Here is a 7,735-nt window from a genome sequence, read left to right as displayed (position 1 = left end):
CCCAGTTTATCTTTTCTAAAGATTTGTCAAGCGACTTGAGTCGGACAAGATCACACCCAAGTCGGATAAGTGCATTTTCATGGGATATCCAAAGGAAACTTTAGGATATTATTTCTACAACCGATCAGAGGGCAAAGTGTTTGTTGCTCGGAATGGGATTTTCCTAGAGAAAGAGGTTCTCAAAAGGGAAAAGAGTGAAAAGACAGTGCATCTTGAAGAAGTTTGAGATGAGCCAATCAGGTAAGAATCAACGAGTGATGCTAACGTAGCAGAACAAGTTGAGATACCCATGGCAAGAGAAGCACCACCACAACCATGAAGGTTGGCAAGGCTCCGCGAACAGCGGGAAATATTATTGTTGGACAATGATGAGCCTGCGACGTATGCAGAAGCAATGATGGACCCAAACTCCAAGAAATGGCAGAGTGCCATGCAATCCGAAATAGAGTCCATGGGAGACAATCAAGTTTGGAACTTGGTTGACCCGCCTGATGGTGTTAAAGCCATAGAGTGCAAGTGGATCTATAAGAAGAAAAGGAACATGGATGGAAATGTTCACATCTATAAAGCAAGATTTGTTGTAAAAGGTTTTCGACAAGTTCAAGGAGTTGACTACGATGAGACCTTCTCGCCCGTAGTGATGTTTAAGTCCATTCGGATTATTCTAGCTATAGCTGCATATTTCGATTATGAGATATGGCAGATGGATGTCAAGACAGCTTTCCTAAATGGAAACCTAACTGAGGACGTGTATATGATACAACCCAAATGTTGTTGATCCAAACAATGCTGAAAGGTATGCAAACTTCAGAAATCCATTTATGGGTTGAAGCAAGCATCTAGGAGTTGGAACATTCGTTTTGATGAAGTGGTCAAAGGGTTTGGCTTCATTAAGAACGAAGAAGAGTCTTGTGTTTACAAGAAGGTTAGTGGGAGCTCTGTAGTATTTCTAATCTTATATGTGGATGACATATTACTGATTGGAAACAACATTCCTATGCTTGAGTCCGTAAAGACTTCACTGAAAAATAGTTTTCGATGAAAGACTTAGGGGAAGCGGCATATATTCTGGGCATCAAAATCTATAGAGATAGATCGAGAAGGCTTTTAGGATTAAGCCAAGATACTTACATTGACAAACTGTTGAAACGGTTCAACATGGAAGAGGCAAAGAAAGGGTTCTTGCATATGTCACATGGCATACACCTTAGCAAGACTTAGTGTCCTTCGACTACTGATGAGCGGGATCGTATGAGTAGAGTGACATATGCTTCGGCTCTCGGATCTATCATGTATGCAATGACAAGTACTCACCTAGATGTTGCATATGCGCTAAGTATGACAAGCAGACACCAGTCTGATCCGGGTGAGAGTCACTGGATAGTAGTGAAAAACATTCTTAAGTACTTACAAAGGACTAAAGATATGTTTCTCATCTATGGAGGTGAGGAGGAGCTCGTCGTAACAGGTTACACCGATGCTAGTTTCCAAATCGACAGAGACGATTCAAAGTCACAATCAGGATTTGTGTTCACGCTAAACGGTGGTGCTGTTAGTTGGAAGAGTTTCAAACAAGAGACGGTGGCCGATTCTATGACAGAAGCCGAGTACATCGCGACTTCCGAAGCCGCGAAGGAGGGTGTTTGGATAAGGAACTTCCTTATCGAGCTTGGTGTGTTCCCGAATGCATCCAGCCCATTGAATCTCTACTGTGATAACAATGGGGCTATTGCGCAAGCAAAGGAGCCAAGAAATCACCAGAAGAACAAACACGTAATGTGACAATTTCATCTCATTCGAGACTTCGTTAACCGAGGTAAGATCAAGATATGCAAAATACACACGGATCTGAACATTTCTGATCCATTGACAAACCCACTCCCGCAGGCTAAGCATGATGCGCATGTAGGAGCTACGAGTATTAGATACCTTCTAGATTGACTCTAGTGCAAGTGGGAGACTGTTGGAGGTATGCCCTAGAGGCAATCATCGAGATGATGATATTCCATTTGTATCCATGTTTTATATTGTGTTCCTTGAATATCCATTAAAAGCTACTTGAATTGATTTGCAATTATGTGAATTGTATGTGAAACTCTTTACTTGTATGGTTATTCTAAAGTTGTCCCTAGTCGGAGTTCATGTGAGGACACACATGAATATTAGACTAGTACATGTATTAGTTGATGGCTATGTTTCACAAGTCATGGATATGAGATGTCAAACTAATACTGTAGGCACATGTAGAGACATGTGCTAGGACTGACCCAACACGAGAAGTAGTTCTCTCTTTACACAGCATGTATGCTTTGTCCTTAGACCTGAGATTGTCGCATGTACTCAAGATGTGGATCATCTTACTTAGGGGCTATCAAATGCTCCACCGTAACAGGGTAGTTAAAAAGGTAGCTTTCAGGTTTGTCAAGAAGTATGCTATGAGGCATGGTCAAATCAAGATGGGATTTGCCCCTCTCTAATTGAGAGTGATATCTCTAGGCCCCTCGAGTGTTCGGATCCGAAAATGCATGGCCATGCTACGTACGGTTAAGTTAACCTACAAAAAGGGATTCCGAATCACAGGATCGAGAAAGAGCGGTCAGCTTGGAGCTAGACCAAATATCGTGAGGCAAAGGGAATAGCATGTACGTGATGCTGTGACGGTTCATCTAATATGATCTTCGTGTGCGTATAGGAGTTGGCATGTCTTGCTAGAGGCTGCTACCGACTATTGGGCTAAGTAGGAGTACTCGGACTATGTCTATACGTATTCGAACCTATAGGGTCACACACTTAAGGGGTTGGAAGCCCAATTCGGATGTGATCCAAATTGGACCAGGTTTAGGAGTACTAATGGGCCTCGAACCCAGAGGCCCGTCAGGAACCTCTATAAATAGTGGGGTGGGGAAGCCCTAGGGTTTCATCCCTTTTGGCTGAACCAACAGCCGCCGCACCTCCCACGTCCTCGCCCTGTTGCAACTCACGGACCTAGCAATCCGGCTTGCGATGCTTCCTCCCTGCACGTGTGGATACCTTGGAGGTGTTGCACCTGCAGCACTTGGATGAGCCGCTGACGAGCCACGACAAGCCTACGACAAGCTGCGGCACGAGGACGACCTCGCTGTACGTGGACGAGCTGCTGAGGAGCTACTCGATGTCGATGTGATCGACTACACTGATCAACTTCGCTGCCCTGACGTGATTCTACATCTTCCGCATCAGTGCGTTGAGTGGTAATCCCGTGATCTATATATGACAGTTTTCCTAGTTTATGGGTTAGAAAAATTTTGTTTTGCGCTAGCGTAGCCTACCTCGTATCCCAACACTGAGGACATCATCGACATGATGACTGGCGAAGGCAAGTCATTTGATCTCTTTTTTCCAAAACCAAAAAATTGGAATATCATAATTAGCAACCAAATCATTATTAACACACACCACCTGTATGACCATAACACAATTGTTAGGTGATGCACGCCCTTCCACAAGAGTACAAGTGCCATATGATTGAAGAAGGTTGGGTAGAGATCTGGACAGGTGAAGCAAAGGGTTACACACCAAGCTTCCGATCCATGTTCAAGAAGGGCTCAAACGGCCAGAGGCACCAATGCAAGCTGCAAAGTTTGCATCAGAGGGTGGGATCGTACTGCATGGGCATATACCGATCCTTACTCGATGGAAGGACTACAAGGCTTAGAATAAAAAATATCTCAAGGACTACATTGGCAAACTGGCGGTGTGTATATATCGACTCATCTACTACCATAGTTGTTTGCATCCTTTCTTTTCATCTATTTTTCTGACTACTCTTGTGTTGTACTTAATATAGGGATAATTTGACATTGACACCACCAGTCAACCTATCATAGAGGCATGCACTAACATGCTCAAGTCGTAACAAAGACAGGGGAGGTACCGGCTCAAGAAAAAGTACTTCAATGGTCTTGCAGCAAATGAAGTCCCAACCAAAACTCCTGTGACCACTATGAATGAAGACCAGTGCAACAAACTGGTTATGATGTGGTCTAGCCAATCTCACAGGGTATGATAGAACTTCAACTTGCCACTAGCACATTTGCATGTACTGATTTGTTCCTCTTATTCATTACTCTTACACGAGTTTTCATTATTGTAAAGGAGAGGTGTACTACAAACACTGGTAATCATAGACCGGTCAGGTATCCTCAGCGCACAAGATCTAGAAGCTACGTTGCACAGACTCATGTTGTGGTAAGCAACTGAACAAGTCATGTTTTTGTTCTGTACTTTATTTGATGAACCTGCTCATGCTCCTTGTTTCAAGCTAACAGTTTATGCCTATTTTCACATCATATTAGAGAGAGAAGCAAGTTAAAGGAGACCCAACTCCAATTGATCTTTTCAAGAACTTCCATTGCAGCAAAAATGGCTACACTGTCCAGTATAGACAGCCATTGTAAGTACTTGTTTACTTTGCATTTTTCTTTGCAACAACAACAGTAGAAACATTTGTGAGTACTCTTGTGAGACCATTCATTTTCTTTCTTTTATTAGGCTCACATGGAACAAATTGTCACCCAACCTGGAGACGACCAACCAAAGACTGCTACTGAAGCAGTGGCTGAAGTTGTCCAATCTAGGACACCTCGGGAGGTTGCTGGTATTCACCCACCCTTGAAGAAAAGGACTAAGGTTGGTACAGCGCTATAGGTAGAAGAAATCCAAGCTGATCTTGAGAGTGAGAAATAAGGGGGGGCACAACTTCAGCAAAAGATTGCTGAACAGGAGTCTGTGATGGGTGCACTGAGATTGAGGGCTGAAATGCAAGAAACAACATTGAAGTCTTAGACAGAAGAGCCCGAAGCTTTGAAAAACACCACAAAGCAGTTGCATAATCTGATTTTTAGCCTGATTCACTTCAGCACCAGTCAGATCCAGGTGATCCTTCCCTCAATTGAAGTGTGTTGCTGGTGAACTTGTTGTTTGTTGCTGATAAACTTTTGTTGTATGTTGCATTGTTGATGCTGAACTTGTTCTATGTTGCATTATTGTTGTTGAACTATTCATTGATTGTGATGTGAACAATATGGAAGTTGAAAATGAGCTGTTTTTATGTCTGTGATTATGGATTATGATGGTGATCAGCAGCCAAAATTGAATATATGGCACTACGAAATGCAATAATGGGCTAGGGCCCAGAAAAAAATAGCCCAATATGACACTGTAAAATGCAATAATGGCTCTTTGTTAGATAGGCTAGGGCCTGAAAGAACGGCCCAATATGGCGTGCAACAAACATTTTTCGGCCCAAAAAATAGCGCGGAAACCTAAAATGAGCTAAAAATGGCCCAACAAAATTAGGCTCATAAAGGCTCTGACATGGACTGAATTTTAATTTGTAATGAACCAAAATCGTCATAACACCCCTGCCACGTCGGAGCCACATTGGATTCTTGTCCAACGTCGAGGAACCTTCGAAACAGTTTTAGGATGTGACGACATGTGGGACAAATTTTTATTCGTCATTATCTTAGTGACGTACTGAAATAAGGAATGTCACTAGTCGCGGTTTATGATGCTCGACTAATGACGAAGGGTTTTTGTCACTCTCGCATCATAAATCACGGTTTATGATGCAAAAAATGGGTTTATGACACTTTTTGGTTCGTCACTAGCCGGAAGATTTCTTGTAGTGTTCCGACCTCTATCACTTTACTATCAATATGTTTTAGAACCTTGTCCATAGCTTGGAACTTTGTGATAGTGTCTTTGTTGATGTTGCATTGCTCCTCCATGAACTCCTTCAGCTGAATGCGTAGAAGCACTGTGTTCTGGATGAATGAGCTTGTATTGAATTGAGGTCTATTCTGCCTATACCAATAGTTGGATGGTGGAAACCACTCTTCCTTCTTCATGTAGTCTAGCAATTTTGCTTCCTCTGGATAGTGCTTCCCAACATGGCCATAGCACCACACTCTTCACATGTTGATCTTACTTTTGCTACCTTCAGGTCTGTAGTATGAGCTTCCTTTATTTCCATCTTCTCCAGTCTTCTCATCAGCGAGTTGATCTTCCCTATGAGTAGTTGATCATTCCCCACCTACAACACACCTTGAGAATTTCCAGCTGGTTGAACTAGGAACAGGCGCCTAGATGATGCCCACGCATCGTTGTTTGCAACCTTCATGAATAACTTAAAGTTTGGATTGTGAATGGTTGCCCAATGCCGTCCAACTCATGGATAGGTAAATCAGTGATGTTTCGGATGCACAGCTCCCCGATGGCACGCTCTGGCTTAGGTTGATCTCCCAATGCAGGTACTTCTGGTGCTACTGGTGCAACTAGCATAACTAGCATCCCTCTTGGACTTGCTTTGTTGGGATACGAGGTAGGCTACACTAGCGCAATTCAAAAAATTCTACCGCGTATAACCAGGAAGAACTGCCGTATAAGGATCACGGGATTACCACTCGACGCACTACTGGTGCGGAAGATGTAGATATGCGTCGATGCAGTGAAGACGATCACGTAGTCGTACGTAGTCGATCAACGTAGTCGTACGTAGTCGATCACGTCACGTCCAGCAGCTCCTCAGCAGCTCGTCCACGTGCAGCAAGATCGCCTCCGGTGCCGCGGCTCGTCGTCGGCTCGTCGTGGCTCGTCGGCGGCTCGTCGATGGCTCGTCCAAGTGCTGCAGGCGCAACACCTCCAAGGTATCCACACGTGCAGGGAGGAAGCGTCGCAAGCCGGATTGCTAGATCCGCGAGTTGCAACAGGCGAGGGCGTGGGAGGCGCGACAGGTGTGTTTTGCCAAAAGGTGTCAACCCTAGGGCGCCCCCACCCCTCTATTTATAGAGGTTCCTGATGGGCCTCTGGATCCGAGGCCCATTAGTACTCCTAAACCTAATCCAACTCGGATCAAATCCGAATTGGGCTTCCAGCCCCTTAAGTGTGTGACCCTATGGGTTCGGATACGTATAGACATGGCCCGAGTACTCCTACTCGGCCCAATAGTCGGTAGCGGCCTCTAGCAAGACGTGCCAACTCCTATACGCACACGAAGATCATATCAGACGAACCATCACAACATAATATACATGCTATTCCCTTTGCCTCACGATATTTGGTCTAGCTTCAAGCCGACCGCTCTTTCTCGATCCTGTGATTCGGAATCCCTTTGTAGGTTAACTCTTAACCGTACGTAGCATGGCCATGCATTTTCGGATCCGATCACTCGAGGGGCCCAGAGATATCACTCTCAATCAGAGAGGGGCAAATCCCATCTTGATTGACCATGTCTCATAGCATGCTTCTTGACAAACCCGAAAGCTACCTTTATAACTACCCTGTTACGGCGTAGCGTTTGATAGCCCCTAAGTAGGTCGATCCACATCTAGAATACATGCGACAATCTCAGGTCTAAGGACAAAGCGTATATGTTGTTTAAAGAGAGAACTACTTCTCGTGTTGGGTCAGTCCTAACACATGTCTCCACATGTGTCCACATTATTAGTTCAACATCTCCATGTCCATGACTTGTGAAACATAGTCATCAACTAATACATGTGCTAGTCTAATATTCATGTGTGTCCTCACATGAACTCCGACTAGGGACAACTTTAGAATAACCATACAAGTAAAGAGTTTCACATACAATTCACATAATTGCAAATCAATTCAAGTAGCCTTTAATGGATATTCAATGAACACAATATACAAATCATGGATACAAGTGGAATATCATCATCTCTATGATTGC

The sequence above is a fragment of the Setaria italica genome, chromosome III (assembly GCF_000263155.2).
Source record: "Setaria italica strain Yugu1 chromosome III, Setaria_italica_v2.0, whole genome shotgun sequence".
Classification (NCBI taxonomy): domain Eukaryota; kingdom Viridiplantae; phylum Streptophyta; class Magnoliopsida; order Poales; family Poaceae; genus Setaria; species Setaria italica.
This window is presented reverse-complemented; position numbering follows the sequence as displayed.